Consider the following 19687-nt stretch of genomic DNA (forward strand, 5'->3'; position numbering starts at 1 on the left):
ACACGGCCAATAAAAAACACACGATTCTTTACGCGAATGTTAAAATTACGATAGATTTGTTGTTCTTGGTTGCGATCTAAGCAGGCGCAGCAATAGTAAAGATAAAACCACATGCACCGACGGCTACAAACGTGACGCGAACTAGAGACATTCATCATCATCATCAATAGCATCATCAACAGCAGTTTTCTAAATGCGTACGAGCGCAAGAGAACGCAGCCGAACGAGAAGGAAATAGCTGCAATCGCAAAAAAAGGAGAAGATACGAACAAATTCGATGTCAAACAGAAGTTTTCCCCCCGCCCTTAACTACAAGCAAGCACATAGCACCAGACAGATAGCAGACACACGAACCCCGGGCACATACACAAACAAGCGCACACACATACACAACCCCCAGCGCACAGGATCAGAGCAACCATATCACAAAACAGCCGGCAACCAACAGCAGCATCAACAGCATCAGCAGCAGCAGCAGCAGTAATGAGTGAGGATTTTAATTAAATTAATTAAAGCATTTTGGTTTTTTCACTCCTTCTTCCTCGCGCGTTTCTTGATGCGCGTTCCTTCCACACGGCTTTCCCCGTCGCGGACAACACTCGTTTCCCCCCGTCACCATAACAAATTGTGCAGCAGCACGTTTGCCATTTTTTTTTCTCGTTGCTTGTTGGCTTGCTTGCCCGCTTCAGTCAGCATGCTGCCGTTTGCTATCTTCTTTCCCATTATTGCTCCCAGCCGTCTTTTATTCCCATTTTGATCGAGACATAGTCGCGAGAAAAACGAGCGCGAACTCACGACGGATGACGGCGTCGTCTTCGTGCACTATTGTGAACGGACATACGCACGCACACACACACACACACACACACACACACGGAGCACACCGAACACCCATACACACACACGCATACACTTTGGGCAACATCTGTAGTCAACATGGAACAGAGGGACGAAGGATTCCTTGTTGAGTTGCTCGAGCATTTCAGGAGGACTGGTGCAGGGTTTTCAGGACGCGAGGATTCTTTCTTTCTCTTTTGCACTCACACAAACACACACACTCGCACACACACACGTACCCTTCGCAGTGCCGTTTTCGGTCGATTTGTTCGCACCAACTCATCATCATCATCGTTCGCTCCAACCGTTAATCACTCTGCGTGGTTGCCTTGTTTTTTTTTCTTCGTTGGATAAATGTGAGCAAAAGCAAACGCACTAAAAACAGGCTATACAGCGCAAACAAATAACACACAATCGTACGAATGTCGGAAATAGGATTTGAAGACTTTTCTCACATCAAAAACTGAAATAGCGCGATAGTATGAATTTTAGTTTTTAAGGCAAAATTTGATCAAACATTGGTTGAAGAACTTCCAGCAGAAATTTTTTTTTTTTTTTTCCACACACACACACTGCCGGAGAGATAGGTTGAATTTCTTCAGCCTTCTTTTTTAGTGACCGACACGCATGTAAGCACACATCTTTGCTTTAGTATGTAAAAGGACGTTTGTTTTGGTACTACGTTTAATGCATAGAATACACTCGCAGAGTGGCTCTGCTTGGTTAATCTGTTTCAAATGCACCCCGGTCACTACACAGTGAAACGAATCAATCTTTTTCTCCAAAAAAGAACAACTCACAGTGGAACTTTCATATGACGAATGCGATCAAACGCCGTTTCTTTTACGCAAAATTTATTTGGATTTGCTTCAAAAAATGCTGCCAATCCAAAGCACACACACACACACACACATACCGAACCTACCATTCGAAACCGGGCTAATGATGTTGAACACCTAACGTCGAACACGCCAAACGATGCTACAGTGCTCACGGTACGGACAAGCGCAAAACATCAACACGTCTGCTCACGACCGTCGCTGCGAGTGAACTGAGAAACGCGTGAGCAAAAAAATGCGTAGCAAACATGAAAGAGCTCAATGCGCGATACGCTCTCACGGTTTTGTACACCGGTTGCCAACGACAACCGGAGAGCGTTCCTGGCCCGATGAGAAATGCACACATATACTCTTTCTCACTCTCTCACTCTCTGCTCGCGCTGCCTTTTCTGTCGCGCTAATTCTGTCCTTTAAAAAAAAGAAAAACAAATAAAAAAAAACCGCGTGGAAATTCAAGACGTTTCCCTTTATTGCCATTACCTTCTGCTTCGATCACTCGTGGACCCATCGTAGGGTTATGCGTTTTCCTTCTCCACTACTTCTACATGATCTTGATCCACATAAACAAAGCAAGTTTATGCTGAGTAGCGTTACTATAGAAATGATAAAAAATAAACAATCCACTAATACACCCACCCCCCCGGGATGGGCTTACACGTGCGCTAAAGTTCGCGCTCAGGAAATGATATTCTTGGTAGAAATGCTTCATATGAGGAATGGAACTCGAAGCAGAGGCTAACCGAAATGTCTTCAAACACCCAATTACCACCCAAAAACGGGGCCTGCCTGCTGGAATGAATCAACCACCCTTTTTTCCTCTCCATCTAAGAACGTCCTTCCTGCTGTGGACACACATACAGAAACACTCACCATACACAGACCGCGCTTACTTCAAATTAATAAAACATTCTTCGACTCGCACCGAACCCATTGCTGCCATCCGCTTCTGATTCCACTCTTCATCCTACCATCTCTCTCTCTCTTTCTTTCGCTCTCACTACAACTCACCCTCTTTAACACACCCCATTAGAAGCCGGTCTACGTCCTTGCATCCTAATTCTCCATCGGCACCGTAATGAACGAACTTCGAACCGATCCTGAGCCGAAAAGGACGTTCCTCATCCTTCTACTAAACTTTCCTTTCTCACTCCCATTCTCAACCTCCCCCCCCCCCCCCCCCCCAGACTTCGCAGGCTGACTGGCCGGAAAATCACCCCACACCGGTCAACATTCCTGCACCTTCTTCCAATCACCTCATGCTACCGAATTACTTCTCACTCTCCTGCCCTCCCTCTGATTGTACCGTAAAAGGAAAACTGTGCAGCGGGAAAACGCGACTGGAAAGCGATTAGAGTTGCTTTCACCTTCCCATGCCAAGACAAGAGGGCAAAATCGGAAGCGCAGACAGCGTGGCAGCATTTTCCCTGCCCTTCGTTTACTGCAGTCCAGACAAAGGTACCGTCATTTACAAAACCCGGAACACTGGAATTGGAAGGGTTTTTGGTCCGATAGATTTGGTCCGGTGTGAGTAGCGACCTTTGACGCTCGAAGGATCGAAATCGAAACAGCCGATTGAAACGGTTCCAGCAAATGGTAGGAACTCACCGTTAGATGAACAACATCGCACACAACATATCGTGCCTGGAGGAAAAGTGTCCAATCCACCAAGGAGACTTTTGGGGGTTTGAATGATTGCACAAGTTTGTGTGGACAGAATTTAATTGTAACGATTCAATGCGGGATCTGATTTTGGATTTTTTCGATTAAGATTTCCTAAATTTCAGACTTGTATTATACATATTTGGAAAATCATACAATTCCTTTGAAAAATTACAAATGATTTAAAGAACTACAAACAGCGTGATGTAGGGAAATATTCGTCTATTCGTTGAAAATATAATTACGATATGAAGGTCATCAGAAAAAAACCCTCACTGAGCATAATTTCCTTGGACAAATTTTATGACACAAATTGACTAAAATTGTATCACACTGTAACTGAAGCGCACTTGACACCGTGGAAAAAAAGCGACACGCGCTCACACAATCTCGTACCCCAAGCGGTTACCAACGTTCGCTCGTTCATTACGCGCGTAAAACGAGCAGGAAACTTTTCGCCTCCATTCGAACGTCCCACCTCACTCGAAAAAGGAACACCACCATTTCCACCACTTGTCTCCCCCCTCCCCACCCCAAAAAAGGGTGTTCGGTACTCGCAGCATCCCATTTCAATCAACAACATCCCATTAGCTCGGCAGAAATTCGGTGCAGCACGAAAGGATAAAAAAGGACTGGAGTGGTGAAGCAAACCGAGTGTTTGGAGTCCTCGGTAGAAGAGGGAGGAAGTGAGGATGGGTGAATGGTGAAGTGAGCTGGAATCAGAGGGAAAAACGACGGGCATACCATTAATTAGAAAATTTTAATTCAACCCTTCAATTTTTAATAAGCTTCTTGTTAAAATGACATAAATTTTTAATTAAAATTTAATTATCATTATTGTGCGGTAGGGTGACGTTACGAGTGGTAGTGTGTGAGTGAGAGGGCATATATTTTTCACAGGAGTGTTATATGTGTCTGTGAAGAATGGAGAGAAAGATAGAGAGCAAGAGAGAGAGAGAAAGATAAGAAAATGGAAATGCTTCTTGGGATGTTGTAGCACCAAGGACGATACCGACGAAAGTTCGCCCAATAGTGAGCGAATGTGGTACGGTGAAAGGAGTGAGAAAGTGAGTGTATGAAGAAGGGAAAATCGGTGCCTCTGCGACCCGTGTGCAGGTTGGCCCCTGCAGCAGGATGAGGGAAAAATCTAATCGTTTTCTTGGGACCGGTTCCACATAAGGACAATTTAGAAAGCAACCGTGGACCAAAGAGAATTCATTAAATGCTTTCAAAGGTTGCAATTCGAAGGACGGAAGCAATTTTCACTAATACTTGTTCTTATAAATCGTCTACTTCGTTATGGACAGCTCGTTAACTTGACTCACAGCAAAGATCGCCCGGTAGTAATGGTAGATAAGCTAATAAATAATGAACTCAAAAATGCTCTGCGAGCATTTTGAGCTGTATACGAAAATTTTAGATGATTTTTATTATATTTTGATTGCTTTTCCCACTTTTCAATATGTTTTATATATTCTATAATCTATAATTAATTTAATATACCAATACAATTACCTATCGTTTCAATACATCAGTATTATCCAACGATTATTATCCCTGTACAGCCATAACATTTTAATGTCCAAATAATCTAAAACCATCCTATCATCATCTAAACGTACAAAAAAAAAAGATAAATACATCGTTTGAAGGACCACTAATCGCACGATTAGAACAGCGCATAATGTAATTGAGAACGCGAAAAAGCTATCGATGTCGATGATATCGCCGTACCGCCGTTCTCGTAAGGAATTGCGCGCCTCATCCCCCAACCAGAACCGCCAGCGCACACACTAAAAAGAAAGGAGCGGGAACCATCCCAATGCAGCCAATTTTCTAGAAGATCTTCACCACCATGGCCCCGCTCTGCTTAGCACTAATTGAATTGTGCTAGGGAAGGAAGCAAGAAAAAAGGCACACAAATGCGAGTAGGCAGCAGCACTCGATACTGGGCCAAGACCGGGCCACGAACGCAAACCGCACATCCTTTTTCGCAAAGACCATTCTTCTAGGGACTAACGAACGACAAACGGGCGCACGGTTTGGATGTGGGCGTATAGTACCGTCTCATCCACTCACACTAGAACCCGCCTGATGGGGAAGGAAAAAAAACAGAAGGAACATTACAGAACGTGTGGAGAACGGGTAAGGAGACGCAAAATTTGATTGAGGGACGGATGTTAATTAGAAAATAAGTAAACAAAGACGCGAAACCATTTCTGCCGTCGTCCCCCAAAAAAGAAGCTGGAAGCTGGCAGCTGTGCGGGGTGGTTGGGTGGGTGGGTTTGACTGGGTGGGTAGAGTTGAGGTGGCCTTCTGATTGCTCTGAGATGCGACAATCGGTCCCCTGTTCGGTTGTCGTGTATGCATGTAGTGGTAACAAAGGCTTGAGTCGTTTGATTCCGGTTTCGAACCACAATTGATTGGGCAGCCTGGATAGGGGTGTGGGAGGACCAAGGGGGGGGGGGGGGGGGGTGAGGGGGGAGAGAGCAGGATGACGGGAATGATTGATGGAATTTTACTATAAAACGAACAGGAATCGAAACGAGCTGGTAGCCAATGGATCGACATGGTGTGTGTTGGTGGTATGTTGTTCTTTTCTCAGATGAGACGAAATTTCGGCTTCTGTAGCTTGCGTACGGAATCATTGTCATTCGTACGAAAACCGAATTAGTAAGAAACAATTGATCTTAATTGAAATGAGTTCCGGTTGAACGAGTTCGATAAATACCGTAAGATTGCTTCCTCCGATGTTAGAAAAAAAGGAAAAACGAAACACCCTCCGAGAATGGTACGAAGGGGTTGGAAGCATTTTCTCACCCTCTCGCAATCCAATCAACCTTTGGGGGGGGGGCGATCATTTCAACGATGGGATGGTGTTGGTGGCTTCTTCAGCCACTACCGAATAATTTCCTAATGATTTCTTCCCCAGCCAAGTGTGTGCCAAGAGAGTTGGTCCATTTATCATATTGAACCGCACCGGTCCGCGTAAGGTATCTGTGGACTGAAAGCGTAATTGGAAAGTATCCGTGCACGGAACACTGTTTTTGGTTTTTGTTCGTTGTTTGTTCTGCTCTTCTCTTTTTTTTTTGCTCGTGATTGAATTCTTTCTATTTTAATTATCAGAATATGTTTCAACCGGTGGGTTGAAGCGGCAAGTGATTTGCAGTAAAATTAATTAACAACTTGACATTTGGCTTTGGAGAAAATAAGCAATACAAGATACAGCAGTAAATATATTAGCGAAAAGAAATTGTTGTTTCGTAATGACTAATGCAACAAGCCAAGGCGTAGAACTAGAATTTTGGTACACTTTACATAATTTATCAATTTTGCCAGTATATTAACTCTTTTCTTAATAAACTTCAATGCCCTATTTTCCTGATTAAACTTATTTTAAAAGCCTTGAAAAAAAATGGTCTTCACATCGGAAACCATCTGCTAAGTTAATTGATATTATTAGCCATCTCCCCCTAAGCGTCATCTCCTTCCCTTCGTTACCACTTTGTCGCATCTTTTCCCACACTCGCAGGTTAAAATGCTCTGGGTTTTGGGATATATGTATGCCAAGGGGATTTAAGCAGTCGGGCAGGAGGAGACATTTTTAATTTCTCTTCCTTCGTGTATCCAGCCCACCACATCCACTATTTAACGCCCAGGGAACCACTTTTTCTTGGAAGCATCCTAAGGATTCTTCCGTTTCCGGCAAAGTTTTCTTCTAAAATTCTTTACACACTCACACACTTCAAGGCTTCGCCTCATCCTCCCCCAAAAGGAATGGGAGGAATCACCAGACACGAGTTCCCGGTAAGTGAGCAATTTAAGGGTACAGTGCTGTATTGCGGACTGCGAAGAGTTGGGAGGAAAAAATAGCCAAAAAACGCGCCGCTTTCTTCCTTAATCCGTTTAATGCTTTGAAGCCTTTTGGGAGAGTCTTCGTTTCGGGGCGTTCTATTTCTTTTTCTCCCGGCATGTCTTTTATGCTAAATATTACCCCCATGGAAAAAGTGTACGTGCGTAAGTGAATGTGTGTACGTGTTGGGTTGATTGCTAGAACAACTTTCACTAGATACGCGGGAAGCATTGAATCATTGAGGTAGGTTAATAAAGGGGAAAACCCCCTCAGCTGAAGGAACTGGGAAATTGCAATGGGGGAGGAAATTAAACCAGGAACCGGGATCTCTTATCCGGACTGTGGTGGCAAAGAAAGGGTAATAATGTTGCGCCAAGAAGGAAACGCCGGTCACGATGTCAATCCCTTTACTTCAATCCGTACGTTCCATCGGCGGTTCATAACTTTTCATCAAAAGCGTTTTTGTTTTTTCTCTCTCCCTTCGACAACGTCTGTGTGCGGCTGTAATGTCTCAACTAATCGTGGAAATGTACCTTTATTCATCTCCCCGATGTGAACGGTTTTGATGGAAAAGTTTCTGTGGAAAAGATTTCATTTTTTTGAGTGTGAATATTTTAATCCACGAACCAAATGTTTTATACATGTTAACATTTATAGTTAATGATTTAATTTCAAAATTTCCCTTTTTTGATAATTCTTTAAATATTGTGAGATTTAATAAAAATTGTTGTAAAAGCAGACGAGTATTGCTTGTATAAAATTATTTTATTCAAGTCGAAGTACTTTTCATTTCATTACATTTAAAAAGAGGATAAAAAACAAGGGATAAGGTGCTTGATTTTTCCAGCGAAAGAAACAAACTCATTCACTACCTTCACGAAAGCAACAACGACAACAATTGCTTTAATTTAGTAAAATTCTCTCCAGGCTTCAACGCCATCCCTTCATCCACACATCTTCCACATGCGCTCGAAACGATTAAAACTTCCAACATATCCCTTGTCCAACCAATTCCGCATCCACATCTGCACCTCTGCCCATCAACACACGTAGCACAATTCTGACGAGCATGAGAGATTTTTTTGAAAAACTTAATTAATTTAAATTGAAATATAGAATCTTTCATCCAAACTCGTACAATACACATACAACCACACAGGAACACACCGTACCATGCACACATGGTTCTTGGTAAGTTCTTGAGATGGGAGTTTTTTCTTTGCTTTCTTTTGTTTCGCTTTTAATTATTCGTAATCGTAATCTTACATAGCGAGAGTAGGAAAATACGACCGAAGGATGGTACGGGAGTCGAGCGGGATTAAGGCAACCGCTTTTGGAAAAGCGTGAAGACTTTTTCCAGATTGCAGCTAATCTCTGCATAGCGTCGTTGGGTTTTCCCTTTTGCAAGGATGGAAGGATGGAAGCTAAAAGGCAGATTTGAGTAGATTTCTTCTTTTCTTTTTTTGTAGCACGTAAAAAGAAGAGTGCGTATACACACACACGCTGCACGAACGTGGGCTACGAGTCGTGAGGACTCGCAACCCTTCCCTTGCCATATGGAGTTAATTGGCACCGAATTTGAACGCATGCTTGGAAAGGGTAGGGAAAGGGTTTCCGAGGCTTTGCATCAAGGAAGAAGTACTTTCGTACGTTTGTGCACGTAGTTTGAAATTGGCGCTCCTTTACAGAAAGGGAAATTAAATCTGCTTTCATTTTCCTGCACGGCCTACATGTTTGGTAGACGGAGCGCGCCCCATTTGAACCGTTGCCAAGAAGTCGATCGAATGCAAGCAAGCGGTGCAGTATGAGAAGGCTAATTTGATGGTTTTGCTAATTTCGCTTTATGTCCGCAAGTGGTCTGTGTTTTTCCATAGAAGTTTGATAGTTTACAAGGAAGGTCTTTGAGATATACTTTTATAAAACGAACATAGAATACGATTATTCTTCAATTAATCATTGTTCTCACCATCGATAATTAGGGAGCATAACCAGCTTGGAAAACCTTGTCTTATCAACATCTTATCGGAATTATCCTTTGCCTAAAGTTAAATAGACACTGCTGTCGCAGAAATAGACAGAAGCAGAGCTTCATCATCAACTCAAATATGCTTCGGATTGGAAGATCAGGAACAAATTCTAACTAGCATTCCTAATCGTCCATAGCTTAAGAAGATCACTTGCCCAAGTTGTGAATTTCTGAGAGTATTTCACAGTTTTCTCCGGTCAGATGCTTGGGACTTAAGTGTATCACAGGAGAACTCGTTGAATATTTTTTTCCGAGTAGAATGTCTTTATCTGCTGGTCGGGTTGCAGGACTTGGATATCGTTTTCAAACAAATGATAATTCTTGAGGATGTTGCCGGTAGTTACCTATACAACTCCGAAACAAGATATGTTTGGAACAGAATGTTGAAATTATAAATGCAATTCCTTTAAATATGTGTGATAATTGGGGTACCTTAAACTTTGGACTAAACATGGAACTAAAAACTGAGGAACTCAGGAGTTGACTGAGGAGCTGACTTTCTGTCAACTTTACTATAAAATGGTTCATCTGCCAAGGCTATATTCTTTTTTGTAATTAAAAATGTATTTATTTATGCCAGTTTTTGGATTCTCTTACCTGAAAAAAGTTGCCCAAAATGTCGTAGATATTTCTGAAAAGATAATAATAAAAAGAAATATAACACATCGGTTATGTAAAAAAATTATAGCAAAAACAATCAAGCAATGGAAACATTTTTTTCTTTATCCCGAAGGTCATAGGGTATTGGGACAAATGCAATGAATCAACCTTCATTAGCACATCGCTGCTAGGCAAGCTCGTCGATACGATTCTCACTCGTTTATGCACGTCGTCGACTTCCGCACGGAACGATCGTGATCGACAAACGAGGGTGAAGTCAGAAACACCGATTGCAGCTCACTCTCATCGAGAAATGCAACGTAATGCAACGGGCGGTAGTAAACAGCATTCGCAACATTGCATACCACCGCCGATGCGCCTACCATCTCCCCCATCCCCCAAAATTATGGCACCCAAATGTACCAACCTGCTGTTGTATCTCTCACGCCCCCGCACACTCACACATGTAAATTGCATGGCATTTATTTATTAATTAAAAATCCAACTCTTCCAATTAAAACCTTCCCATCTAGCTTCCTTTTCGTGAATTTGCTTCCCTCCTGGCCGAGGGGTGTACATGGTTGTGTACACACGTGTATGTGCGAGTATATTGTGTTCCTTTCTTGCGCTCTCCCCGCTTTAAAAAATAAATTCAAATACTTTGACCACCCACTCCATTCCACCCGTGGCCGTGGTTTGGTAGCGTAACGCTACTAGATCGGATGCAATGAACGGCATACCATTAGACGAGTGGCTGCAGGAACATCTCCGTTGGAGCATGATGCGAGTGCTCCCAGTTTGTCGGTGTGTGACGGTGGTGGTGGTGGTGGAAATTGGAGGGAAAACAAACGACACAAGCAAATCAGTTTATGCTGCGCATAGGTGAGGGAAGTGGATCGTCACGACGTAGGACGCACCAATCGTACTCTCGTGGAGTCGAAGCAGTCGAGTTGCACCAGCAGTATACTACCACTATCGTCGACAGCACCAGAAGTACCATCACCACCATCATCACCACCACCACCACCAACAGCAGCAGCAATGTTCATTAATTTTTCAAGTCCTAATTAACTGCTGCTTTACATCGGCGGAGCAATCGCGCCTTGGCGTTTATCTTTTTCGCAACCCCCAGATCGTCACCACCAATCTTCTCCCTCATGTAACACTTGAAGTTCCCGATTTACTGAGATGGAAAGAAAAGTATCTCGTGTCGGTTTGGCTGAGCGGAAGGTTGTCAGATGTTCAGATGTTGCCCCGCACGGAATGTCCTTTCGAAGTAAATTTTATTACGCGGAAGAGTGAGCGACAATTGACTACTCTTCATGAAGCCCTAAACATTTAGGAAATATGTTAGATCTTCGCAATCAATCGCTCAAAGTTTTAGTTGAATCTATACAATAGAAATTCAACGATCTGGCCGTTGTAGTTGGAATAAAATAAGCAAAGAATTAAAAAAATGAAGTAAGTTACAAGAATATTCAAATAGATAACATTACATTAATCGCATTAATCAGGCGATATTACAGGGTTCTCGACCATATAATACGACAGAAAAATTTTGCAAATCACTTATGAAATGTTTCAACCAGTTTTATCATATTTTTGTAAATGCTTGAAGAAATCTATTTTAGTGGATATTTAATAACTTGTTTTTACTATTAATTTAAATTTAATTATATTTCAATTTTAAATACGATACATTTAATTAACTCAATTGAGCTGACCCATGTTCATGATCAAATTCAACGATAAACATTAACGAAAATATTTCAAAACTGATTGCGAAATTCCATTTCATGGTTGAAAACCCTGTATTACATCTGCAGCGTGTTTTCTTCCTAGTTTAACGTTTTACTAGCAAATTGTCATCTTTCAAAGGACGACCATATGTTACAACAACTTGGTGCAGGCGAGTTTAATCCACATTTGTTAAAGTTCCTTTGGGTCAGATTTTTCATTCAATTTTCAAGGACACTTCCTTGGAGATCAAGGAGACAAGGAGATCTATTCCTTTGCAAAATTTGCAAGATCTTTAAAAAAATAGTTCAGATATCTGGAATAGGGTGATAACGATATGAACCGTCCGAGGGAAGGGCTTCATATTCTTGCTAATAATAATCGCAAACGAGCCATGCTTGGTCTATCGGTCATTTTGCAGAAAAGACAATCCTCCGCTTTTCCCTCCTACTCCCTTCCCCCACAACACGTGCGTCCCCGTATGTTCCCGTTCGCCAAACATAAGATGACTCTTTTTCTCCTCGCATTCCACCCTCCATCTACACCCCCGCTTCCAACCACGAAGAGCGCACCCCCTTTGAAAATACACAACTTTGCAACTTTAATGAATCCAATTATTTTTCCGTTAATTATTTTCACGCCAACTTGTCAAACCCACGTTCCGACCGAAACCGTTTGCCCTGCTCCGCTTGGATACGGTGCTGTTCCCCCCCCCCCCCCCCCCATTCTGTTCCACTCCTTACTACCCCTTGTTTCACCTTCTTCCCTTCAGCCACCTTTTCCTCCTCCACCAGCATTCATCTCACGATGGTCACACGTGTGCCAGAATGAGAAAGGTGTCCATTTTCCAATGCTCTCACGTAAATGTCGGCAGCGAATCGGGATCGAAAGCAAAACGTGCAAGTGAAACAGCGGCATCATCGGAGCGTATTCTTCTCACTAAGGTGAGGTAGCATAGTATGCGGCAGCTCGCACCTCATCACAGCGATTGCCGCGCGGTTTTAGGGAGATGTTTGCGAACCATTTTCTTTCCCTTTTTCTCATCATCCCCTCCTCACCCTCTTGTAAGAAAACTCCCAACTGTGAAGTGAAGCGGGAGGGAAATTAGTGAGGAGGCGAACGGTTTTCTTCAGCATCCTTCCCCATGGTAGCCGTGTCGGTGGGGTTGCATGCTGTCCATTTTGCTCCAGTTCGGAACGTAATTAAATGCGCTACTACTGTTACTATTATCGTTGTTGTTCTTATTGCTTACTGCGGTACTTCATCCTAACTCTGCTTTCTGGTGGGGCAGGTGCTGGGGGGGAGGAGAGATGTGAGCCTCCACTCTCACTCGTTGCTGTACCTTTTCTTGCAAAGCTCGGCATGGAACACTCGGCGCGACACTCAAGCCGGCGAGCATGGATGTAGGCGAGGGCGAAAAATGGTTTCCGCGGGCTGCTAGGATATGCTTTGTTTCTACCAGTGTATCGTTTGGTGTAGAAGAAACTTAAACTTCTCACACTCAGCTGGTGAGGATGCGGCGACACCAAGCACAAAGTGAAGTGAGCGTATAGGTACACGTGGGCACATAATTAAAAAGAGAGTGGAGAAGGCGAAACAAAACAAAAAAAAAAACCAACACGACAATAATAATACGAAAATATACATTTACCATAATTTTATAACTAATTATCTGTCCCGGGTCCTCGAGTTTCATGTTTCACGTTTGCGCACGTCTGGTTCTAGAGTTTCCGAGTTTTCCGTTGGAACGGAACTGGTTTGAAAAGCAAAACGTAAGCAATTGAGAAAAATGATCTTTATACGCTCATTTTAATGGTGAAACGCGAATAGAACCCTTTCCGCGAACTAATTATAACAACCCTTTTTATACAAACGAAAGTGCGGAAAATGGAACCATTTCTTACTCTCTCTCTCTCTCTCTCTCTCGCTCTCTCGAGGATCATGAAACCGTATCAGCAGTTGTTTTTGTTTGAGTAAGGCATTTAAATAACCATAAAATGATTGCAATTTAATTGGTTCACTAAATTGATAAAATTAAACTTATGTAATTAGATTGTGGAGCATCCCTTTACTTCCGGAACGGTGCGAAACGCTTTGCCGTGTAATGAATATTCAATTTCGGTCCGAAAGCTGGAAATAAAATCATAAAAGCGATCCCATTCCGATTCAATGAAACGAACCGCCCCGCAGAAACCCCTTTTTACCGAGACGGTTCTGTTCCTTCCTGGGTAAGAACTCGTACCAGCGCCCGACAGTGAAATGTTGTACATTTTCCAACACCCATTGTTTCGTACAAATGCAATTTCCAGCAGTTTTTCGGCAATCCTTTCTTGCCCGCAGTGCCGTTCACAATAAGCGATCCCATTTTACCCTTCGGTTCCGAGGTTTAGAAAAGTCGGCCAACACGGGTAGGTAATAATATCCGCGTGTCTGTCCAATCGTTTCCAATGGTGGGGAGCCGAAGTAGATACTCAGTGCTACGATGAGGGCGCCAGGGCGCCAACAAGCCATGGGACAGTGTATTTTCCCGCCCTTACGATCGCAAAGGGGGGCCACCGAGTTTTGAAGAGGGCATGGGGGATGAAGTGAGCATGTTTCAGTTTTGTCTGTGATGCTTTTAATTAAAATTTTATCTCTCCTAATGTCTCGTCGAGCGTTTCGCTTCACTATCGCACAGGACGGGTTCAGCACTCTCCGTCCGATAGCATGTCTCACGGAACCGTTGTATTGCGCGATGTTCCTCCTCATCACCCTTTTTCCTGCTTTCGGTAACGCAGAAGTAACGCTCAAAGCTGCGGAAAATCGGTCCTCGAACAGTTTCGGAAAGATGGAGTACAGCCCAGCCCGTCCGACTTTTGTCGGTAGTATCTGGTCTTTGCTGCTTGCTGCGTACAAAAAGTCTTCCACACAGGACAGCGCAATAAGAACGGCGTTGGTTCGCGGACGGTGCTCGTTGGGCGCTTGGAAAACTTTCAAAAGTGCCAGACTGACATTTTCCAGTCAATATTCCAACGGCACACTTGGCATACGGGAATTGATCCTGAATACGACATTCTTAAACATGGCTTTCTGCATTATGCTTCCGTGCGTTTGATGCTCTATTCAAGTGATTTCTTTTATTCACGTTTCGTTCCCTTTTATTTTGGGTGCATCTAATGTAGTTTTAATAATAGGTCCTTACTCTGGTAAATGCTCCCGCGTATCTGAGAATTCCCAACAAAAAGGAATCAAAAAAAGACAAAGATACTCAAACAAAAAATAATAAACAAATTGGAACAGAAAAAGAGATGAAAATCATAAAGCTAAATAAGTTTTAATTTGAGCTTTGTTTCGTTGGATTCAAAAATTTCTAACCGGAGCGTGTTTTAAACTTCAATTTTCGGTTCTCATTATATCACCAACGACGCATCCACAATAGTCCTAATTTCAAATTAATTTTTCATTTCCGCTCATTTAAAAACGATTACGTGTACCATTTAGCCTCCGGCGATGGTAAACCCGAACCGAAACATTCATCTTAGAACACTTCTCTACTGAATGCTGTATTATTATTACATAGAAATTTAATTAAGTTCACCATAAGCACCCGTCCCCGAAATTGAATCGATCGCGAAGACTTAGGAATAATTAATAACCAGCAAACCCACACAAACTGTGTGCCGAACGTGTCAATTTAGTTTTGGCGGGTGCCAACGTTTCAAATCGAACACTGTGCACGCCGTGTTGAATATTTAATAATATTCAAAACGCCTCCATCACTCGTCCGATGTGGCGATCGCAGAATTCGTCGTAAATTTGATTGATTTGATGAAAGCTTCAATTAGCCGAAATGCAACCCGGGATGTAATCTGTCTCACTAATAGATCAAAGCTAACGTTACCTATCATGCCGGTACCATGTCCATGTCATGTGCACTATTGTCAATAGCTTGGGTAGCTCCCGGGTCTTACCTCTTCTCTTACCGTGTGCTACACAATCACATTGAAGGAGTTCGTGAGGTGTAATTCCAAATATTAAAGGACGACCCAAGTTCATGGAATTTCTTAATAAGTCTTGTTTAGGCTTTCGAAGCTAATTAGTTATTTGTTGGAGAGATCTCTACGTTCAGGGCATCGAAATTGTAAAGCGATCCACAGAAAGATTTTCCTCAACATGTCATCAAATTATCACGATGTATGGAAGGATTTTCCAGGATCTTTTGTATTGATGAACGCTCTCACATTACTGTCATTGAATACAATGAGATGAGAATTATCGGAATCGGATGTATGCAGGGTTGTTTGAATTTTAAGCGGAAGAGTTTGAATCATTTTTGGATTCTTTTCAAGTTGAGCTGAAATATGTTGGAGTGGATGTGGAGTCTTTCTCAGATTCAGTGTAATGTTCGAAATTAAATTGATTCTGTATAAGTCCATATCAGCTGACACATCCGCCACGTCAAAGAGTTTTTCGTGGAATTCAGTTGAGATAAATAGACTCAGAAATTGAGAAGTTTTCCACAACTTGCTCAACAGAGTTTGTAATTACTTTGATAGAAAAAAGATTTATTTTTAACTAGAAAATCTCCTCAGAAACACCGTAACCTTGTCATACGTCGACATGGAGAAGCATTTTTTTTGGCTTTCTAAATTGTCTTCTAACAACTAACTTGTGTCGTGCCATTAATTGCAACGCGCCTAGTAAAATTATCAAACGCGTCAACGGTTCTACGCCCGTTGACTGACGTGCTCAACGTTACTGATTAGATATTAATTGAAACTCGTCCCAAAAACTCTTTGGCAACCTTCGCCGGGTGCAGAAGCGAAATGAAAGGGTGTTCCGGGTGGTAACGCGCGTGTCCCGAGAAAGATTGGTGCTATCGCTTCTTGCTCGAATGGAAAACATCAATCTATTGTGTAGAGCAAATCCTGCTAATTACTGGAAATGTAAATAATTCACTAATTACGTCCCGTCCGCTTTCGTGCTTCTCGATTTTCCCGATTCCCCCCGGGGGAGGAGACAAGAAACGGTACGCCTGTGGCCGTTTATCTACGTGGATACAGCACAGGATCTATCGGGCTGTGGGAGAAATGGCGTTGTATCATCAATCATCACAGGAAACAATTAACCGGCGAAATCTCATCTTCCTCACAGCAGCATCGCTCACCGAACCGTCGTGGCTCTGATTTCACTTTTCATTAAATTCACCAGAATTCATCTACTGGCGAGAAGGGCGGAAGGGATGTGAGAAAAGGGGGCTACTCCTGCACTGCTTCAATGCGAAGAGTTGTAAGCGTTGGAGCAGTTTGAAGGAAAGCTTTTCATTGGGAAATTTAGTTTAGCCTCCGGGAGCGAAGTGGATTTTCTCGGCAGGCTCACTTAAGCCGACAAAAGGCATTCATTCTCACCAAGCTCCCTCTCTCTCTCTCTCTCTCTCTCTCTCTTTCTCTCTCTCATGCTATAGAACATTTTACTTTACCGGCACCGCCGTTCTCAACCGTCCAACCGACTAATTAAATACGGCCCTTTTTGGTTTCACGCAACAAAAAAGGTACGCAGCGGCACTTTTCATTGCTTTTTGCCGTTAAAGATACGGCTAGAAATGTATACCATGCTTCATAACACAACATCGGCCACACCATCCACCACCGTCCGTCGAGTGACGTTTTCATCGTCAATTAATAAAATCGAATGGCAATACAGGACCGAAACAGACACAGCACTTTGTCACTGTGCCTGGCCTGTGAATGGGTGTAGTAGTGGCGGTGGGTATTAAATCAATCACAAGATTGAAAGTGCCGAAATAAATATTTTAAAAACTAAATTTAATTAAAATAAATAACCATAAAATTGAAACACGCGAGCGAGCGAAACGCAAACAGAATGAATTGCAAAAAAAAATGGAAGGAAGGTGGAAAATGTATCAAATTGCATTCGTTATTGCAATGCGTAGAAATGCAATGGCGTTTTTTTTATAAAGTAGAAGAGCAATGGTTGATAACGTCATGAAGCATATCAACACAGAGAGGGTGATTTTGGATGTAATTGATATGCTATGAACTATGTAATATGAATATGTAATATTCTTGATGATATGAAAAGTAGGAAGTATTTTTTAAAACAAAAAAAAGGCATAAAAATCTCAGTTTCATTTTAGAAACAAACAAAATTGCACTATGAATTATAAAACATAGAACCGCAGTGTATCAATATCGCTCGTATTGCATCAATTTAATTGTTTTCTCAACCCAACCCGCACGCCAATTTCAGCACGAGCCCAACTCAAACCATTCCAACGCAGGATCAATATCATGACACTGACAGACGAGACTTGATTGTGGTTGACGGAAAACATCCAACGATCCACAAGTCCTTGCACGGTTTCAACCAGAGGCGTCGCATGCCTCAATAATAATAATAATGAGTCATAATGCATAACGATTCCAGCCGTTCGGTCATCATCGTTCGGCACACTGGATGAAACTCAATAGAAGGATGCACTAATTAAAGCGATTCGATACCCGTCGTTCCCGATACCACCATCGGGGCTGACCCATTTATGGGGGCCGTTTTTCTTCCGCGTCCGGTGCTGCAGTGTTATGCTATCATTCATTTTACTCAAATTTTATCTGTTGAACGTTTGGCCATCCTCATGCTCATCCGTTCCTCCCGTTGTTTGGAGGGTATTGTACAGAAAAATAGCAATGCCGAAACACATCACGTGAGAAGGATCACGAAACATTCTCCGCAGTCTAGCATAACACATCACCGGCATAAGCACAAGGGACAAAAGAAAGAACCCCCAGTGCCAGAGTGCTGCTGTTTTCCCCGCTGACCATAACGATGTCGAGCCGAGAGAGATGCGTTTATCTACGGCGGTACATCGTACATCGTACCGGTGCGATTGGTGGCAATGCATTTTGGGCCAAGTTTTTGGTACCGGCGGTGACATAAATTCATCGCCGTCCGTACGATGCTCCGGAGTTTTGCAACGAACGCAAAAGGGTTCGCCCAGAATGGTGCCAGAACCTGGTTGATGAAGTTGAGTTAATAAAGTTGCAGAACGTACACTACGCAGTGTTGTGAAGTGGGGGATTAAAATTGAATCATGTTCATCGGTGTGAAGGCTTTCATTGGCTTTATCACAAAATAAAAGTAAAGTTCTTTATTGAATGCGAAACTGATCGTAAATCACTAGAGTTTCGTTTCTGAAGTAAGCGAAATTTAATTTAAACAGACTCAGAATTTGGGATGATGTTCAGGAAATTAAAAAAAAACACAAAGAAAAAATAAAAAGAAACACTTACTGAAAGAGATCTTTTCTTACATTACCATTTAATAAAGAAATGAAATACCCACAAATTTCGATATCACTTCTCTCTTTGCTTTATCTTAGACATTAAAGATTTAGAGTGTGAATAGCGTAATAAAATCCATTATTTCTACCAAAAACTTTCACTAACGTCAGGCGGTACAAAAAAAAACACCGAAAGTTCGGAATACTAATGCTATCCTTGCTGTCCCTTCTGCGTTATCATCACTATATTCAACGCATCCTTCTGCGCACTCGTTCTATCAACGATGATCTCGTTCTCCTCGTGCTATCAATTGAACTTTGCAACAGTTCGCTCCTTTCGCATCCAATTACTTCGATTTCGAGAGCCTTCGTCCACCTGCGTCCAACTCTTCTGCCATGTCTGCCATTTGCTGGAAGCAGCTCCAACATCACCCAAACGCAAAAGCGAAGGCGTTAGTGAGCGTACTGCAATTCTCTGCCCCACCGGGGAACTCCCTCCCAAAAAGGGACACATAAGGGAACTCTCCATCTACTGGGTGGAGTGTATGGTCGGTTTGGGTGGAGGCATGGAACCACATCGTTAGCATTATTGTCATCATCAGCTCCGACGCGTGATCAGTGTCTCATCGTTTTGTGGGTCTCGCGCGTTTTGTGCTCGAGACATCGAGAGTACGAGATGAACGAGCCTTGAACAAAAGGAGGCAGCTTGCCATCATTACCGTTTAGTTGCTTTTTGTAAGCGTACAGCAGCACGCTGGAGCAGGATGTCGGTGGATACCGACTTTAGAGACCACTAATGATGGCAGATAGAGAATGCGACAGCGGGTGTAAAAAGAGAGCGAAGCGATCGAAGCAATAGA

The 19687-nt window shown here is 42.7% G+C and overlaps 2 protein-coding genes across 6 annotated transcripts in view; one reads left to right on the plus strand and one right to left on the minus strand.

Annotated features, from left to right (window-relative positions):
• Positions 1-19687, plus strand: part of LOC125763366 (uncharacterized) — a 391039-nt gene that overhangs the window by 78582 nt on the left and 292770 nt on the right. The window lies entirely within an intron of this gene.
• Positions 1-19687, minus strand: part of LOC125763564 (LIM domain transcription factor LMO4) — a 168339-nt gene that overhangs the window by 31658 nt on the left and 116994 nt on the right. For 3 of the 5 annotated variants that reach the window (XM_049426872.1, XM_049426869.1, XM_049426870.1), the window contains one exon: positions 9812-9845. The gene's annotated coding sequence lies outside the window, so the exon portion shown is untranslated. Of the gene's footprint in view, positions 1-1753; positions 1905-9811; positions 9846-19687 lie in introns of those variants that run through there. The other 2 variants (XM_049426871.1, XM_049426875.1) reach the window with 2 other exon arrangements.

Source organism: Anopheles funestus, chromosome 2RL (genome assembly GCF_943734845.2).
Source record: "Anopheles funestus chromosome 2RL, idAnoFuneDA-416_04, whole genome shotgun sequence".
NCBI classification, from domain to species: Eukaryota; Metazoa; Arthropoda; class Insecta; order Diptera; family Culicidae; genus Anopheles; species Anopheles funestus.